The sequence below is a fragment of the Poeciliopsis prolifica genome, unplaced genomic scaffold (genome assembly GCF_027474105.1).
Source record: "Poeciliopsis prolifica strain line A6 unplaced genomic scaffold, Auburn_PproV2 SCAFFOLD054, whole genome shotgun sequence".
Taxonomy (NCBI): domain Eukaryota; kingdom Metazoa; phylum Chordata; class Actinopteri; order Cyprinodontiformes; family Poeciliidae; genus Poeciliopsis; species Poeciliopsis prolifica.
Window position 1 is genome coordinate 2,738,950 of NW_026562429.1, and position 10,877 is coordinate 2,749,826.

Genomic DNA, 10,877 nt, shown 5'->3' on the forward strand with positions numbered 1-10,877 from the left:
AGTCAGCTGAACTAGAACTCCGATACCAGAGTAAACTCTGTGCTCGTTTTTGTTCTTCATACTTCAAGCAAAAACTCTGAACTGTAATCTGCCCCCCCCCTGCCCGCTGCTTTATTGTCGTTAACAATAAACACACGTAATATGCTTGAAAATAAGGCACAAACAGTGTCCGTTAGAATGGCTGAGAAATCTTTAGATAATTAAATAGCAGATTTTACTAGAAAGCTAGCAGGCTTGTGCTAGCAGTTTAAAGAAAATAAAACTCACCCTTCATATCTGTGAACGAGGCGAACATCTTAAAACCTTTCTTTGCCTTACTTGTTGGGGTTTCGGATCGATGTACATTATTAATTGTTACCTTGGAAAAACATTTCAGCCGTTTTTTTCCGAACGTGTAAGCTGAGGTGCAAATAGCCCATTAAACTTCTCCAACTCCGGTCCAACAGAGCCTTCTTGCTCCAAAGCGTGGTTCGTATTTGCAACTCCAAAATCCAAGCAAAATGTTGACCAGTTCTGTGGCTCCAAAAAGCAAGCAAAATGTTCAGGAAAACTTTGCAGCTCCAGCTGTCGCCAGCTGACTGTTATTACGTAGCGTCGATCTGTTTTCTCATTGATGGAGTACCACTGCCTCCTGCTGTCGCAATACTGGTATTGCACTAGCAGTACCAGTATTTCTCCACAAGGTGCCAGTAGTACTCCATCAACACTGACCCCAGTGTGTTCTTACTTCGCTGTGTCATAAGTTTTGCTGAATGACTTTGTTTGTATTATTTCTAGCAAAAATGAATGAATGTTTGTACTTTAACCCACAAAAAATAAACTTATATATATATAAAAAGTTATAATAATGTATATTTAAATAATTAATAACAACATAACCTATGGGCTGCTGTTTTTAGGGGGCGCTATAGAGAAATTAGGCCACGCCCTACAAATATTGTGATGGATTCCAGTCGGGGAGTGGATAAATATTCATCCTTGTGAGTTTGCAGCAGCTGAGCCCGAAAATGTGGTATTGAGAGCCAAACGTATGGCGATGGCGTTACAGGTAACTTCGCCACGCCGCCATGCCCACCTGCTCTATCGTAGCTGGTCGGGGTTGGAATCCTCAATACACCAACATGTGTTCTGTGTCTTGGCACAGTTTCATGTTGATGAGGTAAAAGGGGTCGGATAGCGAACGTTCACAGTAAAACATTACACTTCCTGTTCTCAGGGGCGTGGCCTAAGTGATGTCATCATTCGACCATAGGGTAATGTAGGAGACCCGATGATGATCAATCACAGAAACTTTGGTGCCTCTGTGAGTTTCTGTGTAGGAGATATAGCAGTTTATGTTTTTATGGCGTAGTAGGTGAACTTTGACCCCTGCTAACCCCCCTTCAGCATACTCAAAAACTCACCGTTTAGATAACTTTAGATGAGACATGCCTTATGAACAGACTGACCGAGTTTGAAGCCGATCAATCGAAATCCTAGGAGGAGATAGATCAAATACGAAGGCTGTAAACGGCAAAAATGGGGTCAAAAACCGAACTTGAATCCAAAATGGCTGACTTCCTGTGGGGTTTAGACCATGGCTCCAAGAGACTTTTTTGTACGTCCTGACAAGGTACACATGTGTACAAAGTTTCGTATTTGTAGGTTAAAGCATGGCTTGGGGCTGATCATTTAAAGTTTTCTAGGGGGCGCTATAGAGAAATTAGGCTACGCCCACCAAATATTGTGATGGATTCCTGTTGGGGAGTGGATGAGGGTCCATCCTTATGAGTTTGCAGCAGCTGGGCCCGAAAATGTGGAATTGAGAGCCAAACGTATGGCGATGGCGTTACAGGTCACTTCGCCACGCCACCACGCCCACCTGCTCCATCGAAGCTGGTCGGGGTTAGAATCCTCAACACACCAACATGTTCTCTGTGTCTGGGCACAGTTTCATGTTGATGAGGTCAAAGGGGTCAGATAGCGACAGTTCACAGTAAAACATTACACTTCCTGTTTCAGGGGGCGTGGCCTAAGTGATGTCATCATTCGACCATAGGGTATTGTAGTAGACCCGATGATGATCAATCACAGAAACTTTGATGCTTCTGTGAGTTTCTGTGTAAGAGATATAGCAGTTTATTTTTTTATGGCGAGTAGGTGAACTTTGACCCCTGCTAACCCCCCTTCAGCATACTCAAAAACTCACCGTTTAGATAACTTTAGATGGGACATGCCTTATGAACAGACTGACCGAGTTTGAAGTCGATCAATCAAAATCCCTAGGAGGAGATAGATCAAATACAAAGGCTGTAAACGGCAAAAATCGGCAAAAATGGGGTCAAAATGGGAACTTCAATCAAAAATGGCTGACTTCCTGTGATACTTGCACTATGACATTAATTGTAAATTTTGAGCGTCTTGGGGAGTTCTACAAGTGTACCAAATTTCATGTGTCTACGATAAAGTAAGTGAATAGCAGAGGGTAAAAAAGGGTGTTTTTCCAATTTCTAGGTGGCGCCGTAGAGACATTTCTGTTGCAATTTTTGCTACGACTTTAAAATACGTAAATTTTAAACAGGTTTAAGGCCTCCGCCAAGTTTGGTGAGTTTTTGAATATGATAAAGCCCCCAAAAAGCCAATTCATTTGGGTGGAAGAATAATAATAATAATAATTAAAGCTGCAAGCAGCCTCGAGCGGCCCTCGCAGCCAAGCGCCGCTCCGGCCTATTGCCACCGCAGGGTACTAGCAACCGCCGCCGCCCGACGCCAGCCACCACAGATACTCTCAGCAGTTTTCAGCACCTCCGCCCGCACCGCGGAAACTGTTGCTCCGTTTCCATCAACGCTCCCCACGTTCCAACACAGAAGTCATTGCGCGGTTTCCGCGCCCGTCCACCAGGCGGTATGCATCGATGCGTTCGGCGGCACTTCCTGACGACGCACAAAAAATGTGGTGCAGATTCGTTGATATAGCGAGGAGATATAGCTGGTGTGTTAATGTAGTTGGCGCAGTGGAGTCAAAATACATTTCAATGTTGTTGGGGTGTTTAGAGGTCAACAAAGGTCATACATATCCAATTTGGCGCCAGTCGGATGATCAACGTATCATTTAGAGCCTATCATATGCACATGGTGAAGAACTGCAGTTCGCCATTTCTACACCCCAATGCGGTTTGGTCAGCAGCCAGCATTCACAGAGTTCATCATCTTATCGTTTTAAGTCAGTATTCACATGATGAAACCCATATATATGATAGAATAACAGTAAAACTCACAGGAGAAAAAACTGGTGATTGCCTTTGAAAAGTGGGCGGGGCTAGGGTGATTCATCAAGTGACCATGGAAATGTGTTCAGGATTGTTCTATAGAGAAACACAGGAAGTGTGATGCAGCTGTGATCTTGCATTTGGAAGTTTTTTAATGTTTATGTTTCATGGCAAATAGTGAAAGTTTTACACTAAGCCACACCCACATGCTTGATGTTAACTACAACTGAGATCTAAATGCAGTGCAACTTTAACATTTTCCTAAAATGAGTCAGGAAAATGGTAAAGGTTAAGATGTATCAGTTTAATAAACCCTTCTGATCAGTAATAAACCGAGGGCAATGCACATTCAGAGAGCACAGTTAACTTTCAGTACATTAGAACAAAAGCACAGGTTTATCTCTCTCAATAATTAGGTATTAATCACAGCAAGTGGTCCAAGTAAATATTACAACCCCAATGTATCAGTCTTAAGAACTCAGAACGTTGTAAGATTGTCGCTCCAAACAATCGTAACCGATCATCCTGTAGTGTGTGGTGTGTTACGACTGATCGAGTTCAGTCGGTGGAACGTCGGGACCGCTTTGATCTAAAATCGGGGATATTGACTGTCTTAATCATCTTTGCTCATTCATCCAATCTCTGTGGTGTTCCTCCGACTTTTTTTTTTTATCTTTTAATGAAAGATAATATAAAATTATTGCACAGAGTACATCTGGTTGAGAAGCACATTCCAATCTTGGTTGAAATGGCGCATTTGATTTTATTCTGCAGTCATAATACAATTTTAAACAATATAATAAGTTTCAATTAAAGGAGCTGGAATAGGCTACGTTAAGCTTTCGCGGTCAGTTGGGGAGAAAGGATAACTCCCATTTGATTTTCTAAAAACATTGAAAACAGTATTTTTTATGAAAAAAAAACTCACCTCCATGTTGCGATGCAACAAATATAATCCTTGCTTACGATATCTCCAGTTCTTAATCCAAAGCTTTGATTTTTGGTTACGTCTTTTTTGGGTTAAAATAAGTCCGCAAACTAAAGTTACCACTTCAACGTCGTTGTCCATGTTTGTTTGTTTACTCCAAATTCAGCTGTGGTAGTGCAGAATTTTAATTTGAAGGTATTTCGTAGCTGGTATTAGAATGTGTTCGAGTGAAACCTCACACTCTTAGAACGAACCCGTTACACCTACGATTTTAAATAGGCTAGTGTGTGTTCTCTCACGTTTTCAGAATTGGCCGACTTTTCTAAAATCGTGTAGTGTGAACTGAGCTTCACTCACCGCATCTCCAGTTACCACTTTTAAGACGAACGGCAATAAAACTCCTCTCCAACAGACAGTTCCGGCTCATGAGCGTCATTCGGGTCTGCAGCTCCAAAACCGAAGCAAACGTTAGCGTGGTCCGGTTCTGTGGCTCCATAAACCAGGCATAATGTTCAGGAAAACTTAGCTGCTCCAACAGTTTAGCAAAAAAAATGTACAGTCCACAGCGTAATGCGCCGAATCTCAACCATGTACGATCTCCTGCCGACTGCCAGTACTTACAGTAAGTATTAGCACAGCTACAGTACGTGCAGTCCTTCTCAACCAATCAAATTGCTTAAATTTGTTTTTGCCCTTGACTGGCCATTAAGGCAGAGACGAGGGAAATGATGCATTTACTTGCGGTAGGAAATAACAGTCATTAACAAAACGCTACATTTACTCCGTGTTTTAAGCCAACAAAAATTATCTTAGGGCTTACATATAACATTTCAGGTTAAATGTAATCGCTGTCCTTTTGGAAATCTCACGGCAGACGCGCTGGAAACGTTTTCACGGCCGTCCGAAAAAAACCGAACTTGATCTGTTTTCTCATTGATGGAGTACCAGTGACTCCTGCTGGCGCAATAATGGTATTGCGCCAGCAGTACCACTATTGCGCCACCAGGGGCCAGTCGTACTCCATCAACACTGACCAGAATGTGTTACTCAGCGGAGCTGAGTAACACAATAAAAGTTTTGCTGAATGACGATGTTTGTATTATTTATAGCCAAAATTAATGAATGTTTGTACTCTAACCCACAAAACAAAATTATTAAAAAAAATAAAACTTTAAAAATAAAATTGAGAGCCAAACGTATGGCAATGGCGTTACAGGTCACTTCGCCACGCCGCCACGCCCACCTGCTCCATCGAAGCTGGTCGGGGTTGGAATCCTCAATACACCAACATGTCTTCTGTGTCTGGGCACAGTTTCATGTTGATGAGGTCAAAGGGGTCAGATAGCGACCATTGACAGTAAAACATGACACTTCCTGTTCTCAGGGGGCGTGGCCTAAGTGATGTCATCATTCGACCATAGGGTATTGTAGTAGACCCGATGATGATCAACAACAGTAATTTTGGTACCTGTGTGAGTTTCTGTGTAGGAGATATAACAGTTATTTTTTTACGGCGAGTAGGTGAACTTTGACCCCTGCTAACCCCCCTTCAGCATACTCAAAAACTCACCGTTTAGATAACTTTAGATGAGACATGCCTTATGAACAGACTGACCGAGTTTGAAGCCGATCAATCGAAATCCCTAGGAGGAGATAGATCAAATATGAAGGCTGTAAACGGCAAAAATGGGGTCAAAAACCGAACTTGAATCCAAAATGGCCGACTTCCTGTGGGGTTTAGACCATGGCTCCAACAGACTTTTTTGTACGTCCTGACAAGGTACACATGTGTACAAAGTTTCGTATTTGTAGGTTAAAGCATGGCTTGGGGCTGATCATTTAAAGTTTTCTAGGGGGCGCTATAGAGAAATTAGGCTACGCCCACCAAATATTGTGATGGATTCCTGTTGGGGAGTGGATGAGGGTCCATCCTTATGAGTTTGCAGCAGCTGGGCCCGAAAATGTGGAATTGAGAGCCAAACGTATGGCGATGGCGTTACAGGTCACTTCGCCACGCCACCACGCCCACCTGCTCCATCGAATCTGGTCGGGGTTGGAATCCTCAATACACCAACATGTTTTCTGTGTCTGGGCACAGTTTCATGTTGATGAGGTCAAAGGGGTCAGATAGCGACAGTTCACAGTAAAACATTACACTTCCTGTTCTCAGGGGGCGTGGCCTAAGTGATGTCATCATTCGACCATAGGGTATTGTAGGAGACCCGATGATGATCAATCACAGTAACTTTGGTGCCTCTGTGAGTTTCTGTGTAGGAGATATAGCAGTTTATTTATTTATGGCGAGTAGGTGAACTTTGACCCCTGCTAACCCCCCTTCAGCATACTCAAAAACTCACCGTTTAGATAACTTTAGATGGGACATGCCTTATGAACAGACTGACCGAGTTTGAAGTCGATCAATCAAAATCCCTAGGAGGAGATAGATCAAATACAAAGGCTGTAAAAGGCAAAAATCGGCAAAAATAGGGTCAAAATGGGAACTTCAATCAGAAATGGCTGACTTCCTGTGATACTTGCACTATGACATTAATTGTAAATTTTGAGCGTCTTGGGAGCTCTACAAGTGTACCAAATTTCATGTCTCTACGATAAAGTAAGTGAATAGCAGAGGGTAAAAAAGGGTGTTTTTACAATTTCTAGGTGGCGCCGTAGAGCCATTTCTGTTGCAATTTTTGCGACGACTTTAAAATACGTAAATTTTAAACAGGCTTAAGGCCTCCGCCAAGTTTGGTGAGTTTTTTGAATATGATAAAGCCCCCAAAAAGCCAATTCATTTGGGTGGAAGAATAATAATAATAATAATAATAAACAATAGGAAAACAATAGGCCTTCGCAGCGCTTAGCTGCTCGGGCCTAATAATAAACAATAGGAAAACAATAGGCCTTCGCAGCGCTTAGCTGCTCGGGCCTAATAATAAACAATAGGAAAACAATAGGCCTTCGCAGCGCTTAGCTGCTCGGGCCTAAATATCTGAATCATTGACAGATTTAAAGGGGAGTAGCATCGTCTGCTACCTGTTGGCATGTAATGATCTTCAGTCAGAGGCTTCTTCAGATATGATGCAAGACTGACTGCTACTGGAAATCCTTCCTGCCCACAGTGACTTTGAAGATACTTGGATGATTTGAGTTGCATATATTTTTCCCTTTCAGATTCTGTATTTTTTAAGCACCCCAAACTACAACAATATTGTTGAACAAAATGAAAAAAATAATTTGACCTGAACACATTTCTGTATTTGTTACCTTTGCCTGCTTCGGTTTTGTTTACAGATGCATAAAACGCGTCGAGCGCCTCGCTGATGTCCAACACCATCGTTCTCTCACCAGTAATTGCTTCAACTTCTCTTTATGCGTTTTCCGGAGGCTCCCAGCTTGTTTCAGTCTCATTATTCATGCTGCAGAAGAGCAATCAGTCGTCAGTGAGACAGCTGGCCCACCTAGCAGTCTGCAGGGTGGGCGTTAACCCGGGCTCCTCACCCTCGTTACGGAGCCATTTTTCACTGCAGAATCTCGTTTTTTCTCATCTTCTCTTGGTGGCAGCAGAAGCTCTGAGGAGGAAATAAAACACTGCTAATTTAATTTCAGAGCCTATATTTAATCACGTTTTGATCTAAAACTTTATATCGACAAATGTTTTCCGTCCTAAATCTTTTTCTCCTACATTGAATAACAAACATATTTATTGTTTTTAGTCTGTTATTCAGGTCATCCAACCATCAAAATTGGTGCAAAGTTCTATTGTAGTCATTCAGCTTTCAAACTTGATCAGTCATTAAACCTTCTGGTTAAAGACATAATGTGGATGTTTGCATTAAGAAGGTATTTTAGGCTTAAGTAATATCCCAACTTCTTTTAGCATAACTTGAACACAACAGACCTGGGTCTGTTTTTTTTTTTGTTTTGTTTTTTTGAAGCCAAAAATAAACCCAAGTGGACAAAGAAAGCTGCTTGTGTATCAGATTTATAGGCGTACCAGAAACGTGCAAAAACAAAGGTTCCAACCAAAAGCCTAACACTGTTGATAAAGAATCAAACGATAACTTTTGCAAAGATTATTCTTTAATTAAACAAACTCGAGGCAAAAAATCCTTTTATCAGGATATATTGATAAGAATCCAATCCTAAATAACTGGCCTGCTAAAACCGACATAAAGCATTTGTAATAACTATCAGTGGAATCTAAAACTTACTTTTTCTGTTTGTTTTTGAGGAGTTCAGAGGTTGTTTTGTCAATTGGCTAAAATTAGCTTTTGCTTATTGATTTCCAAGCACAAAAGCCTGCTAAACTACCATGAATATGCTAACCAAGCCCTTTGTTTTGCTTGAATTAAAGACAGGAAGCTAACAATGAAACACACACAGGCTGTGATGTTATCTGTGTTTACTGCCAGTTGCTTCACCATAACTGCACCTCTGACGCAGCAGCACAGTCAATAAAGCCTGCATAGCTTTCTGGATCAAACCACAGGGGTAGTTTATGCTAAAACCCCTCAAACAAAGTTCTGCTTCCTGTGTTTGCACGAGTTTAGTGTTTCTCTGAGCCAGAAATGAGCTGCCACTTTGATTACACATTAAAAAAAAAATATTCTGACATGAGAACAGAGGAATCCGTCTCCCCACTGACTGCTGCCACTCGCAGCCGAGCAAATGTAACTGTTGGGGAATGCTAATGAGCTGCAAGCTTGTTAGTTCTCTATTATGCATCAGGAGGTGTTGACTTTGGAGGCTGTTTTTGTTCTTCACACAGTGAGGATCTGAGGATGGGGGGTGGCGGATAACTGCGATTAAAGTATCATCAAATAACCTTTTACCAGCAAAAAGACAAACTTTGTATTCAAAGTTTATCTTCATGTGGATGTTCTCCCTGAAAAAGTCCCACCGTGCCTCGCAGTGAGGCAAACTTTAACTAGACCACATAAACACCTGGATTAATTCTCTTTGCATGAAATTCTGCCATGTCCACAATTATGTGTGCCAAACTTTACCTGCACATTTGTACGACAGTATTAGGGCCATTGTAGATAGAAAAAAAGAGTACATTTCTGCCAATAAATAAATAAAAAATCTCAAATTTTGAGATTAATAGCTGAAATATTCTAGAAAAAAAATGGAAATTGTTGAAAATGTTCAAAAGTCGAACATTTTGAACTTTTGAAACTCATAAATGTCAATGTTTTTCAAAAAAAAAATTCCAAGATCAATCTTAGTTCCAGCAAATAAAAAAATCTATAAATAAAATACTACTAATTGTTTACTTTAATGTTTTAATGAGTAAAACATCAAATATATCTTCTACAAAACCACAGAGGGTATATGTGCAGTTCTCCTTGTCTCTTTTCGTGGAGGTTCAGCCAATCAGCACCAAGGAAATTAAATAACTCCTATATATTTCATCTTCCAAATCTTCTTTAGAATATTTTACATATGCTCTTCAGGGGAAAGAAATCACAAATAGCCTGATTTTTCATGAATAATTTAAAGTCTGGGCTCCGCAACCTACATCAAAATCTTCTTTCTGCTGGTTATAAAGACCATTAACAGAAAATAAACATCAGCAGACATTCATTTCTGACGAGATCGGACAGCAGAAAGCCAGCCTCCGATCTTTGGAAACTCAGTCACGTCACATCCTCCCTCCCAGGGCTGTGACACGGTAAATGTATTCAGCTCCATCAGCTAAATAAACATGTGACACTCCCTCCACCCGTTATCCTCATTCTCATTTTATTATGGACGTCACGGTGCAGCTGACAGCATCTCTCAGTCTAAACCAGCACGGCAGAGTCAACATTCAATTTCCATCACATTATTTTTTATAATACTTTTCTGTGGAAAAAAAAAAGTTAAAAATACTCATTACATGGTCTGGAAAATCTATTATACTACAGCAGCCTGTAATTTAATCAGACAGGTTGGAAACAAATTAAAGGTGTTTGTGTTGTTGCTTATCTTTGCACTGAAGTCTGAATATGAAATAAAATTATGCACTTTGTGAGTATTTTAAAGGTAGAGTGAGAATATGGATCAGAACTCTTGTGTTTTGTGATAGGACCAGTTAGAAATGCGTCTAAAAACAGAAGTTCAGCTCTCAGATTTGCTGTTGTGAAACTTTTAGACACACCTGAATCCAATGAATGACTGTGTGGCTGCAGGCCTCTGCAGAGCTGAATGAATGGCGAGGAGGGAAAACATGAGGACGACGTTCAAAATACAAGGTAGGCTTGGAAAAAAAAAAAAAAAACCTTTCTTATATTGTAGCTTAAACAAATGTCAATTACCTGGAGCAGTTAAATGTTTGCTTGAAGTTTTTTGTTAGGTTAAGACCTTCTGGTGCATTTGAGCAGCTTGTTTATTTTCCATCAGTACTTTGTTGTGTAACTTAATTTAATTGCTGCTGGTTTTTTTCTGCTTTACATTTTTCCGCTAAATTTTCATGCACTGATAATTAAAGCTTCCTGGCATAATTCCTGCTAAAGAACTCAGACAAATAGAATATTTTGATAACACTAGTTCTAGTTTACTCATATTTTTCCTTACAGCGTGTACATCTTTGTTATCCTATTACATTTACATCTCAAACATTTCTTTCTGTCTACTCTTTTGCTAGCATGGAGTTGCGTGTCAATATAATGTGGTTAACATTTCTAATGATGGTTTCATTCAAAACTGGTTACAAA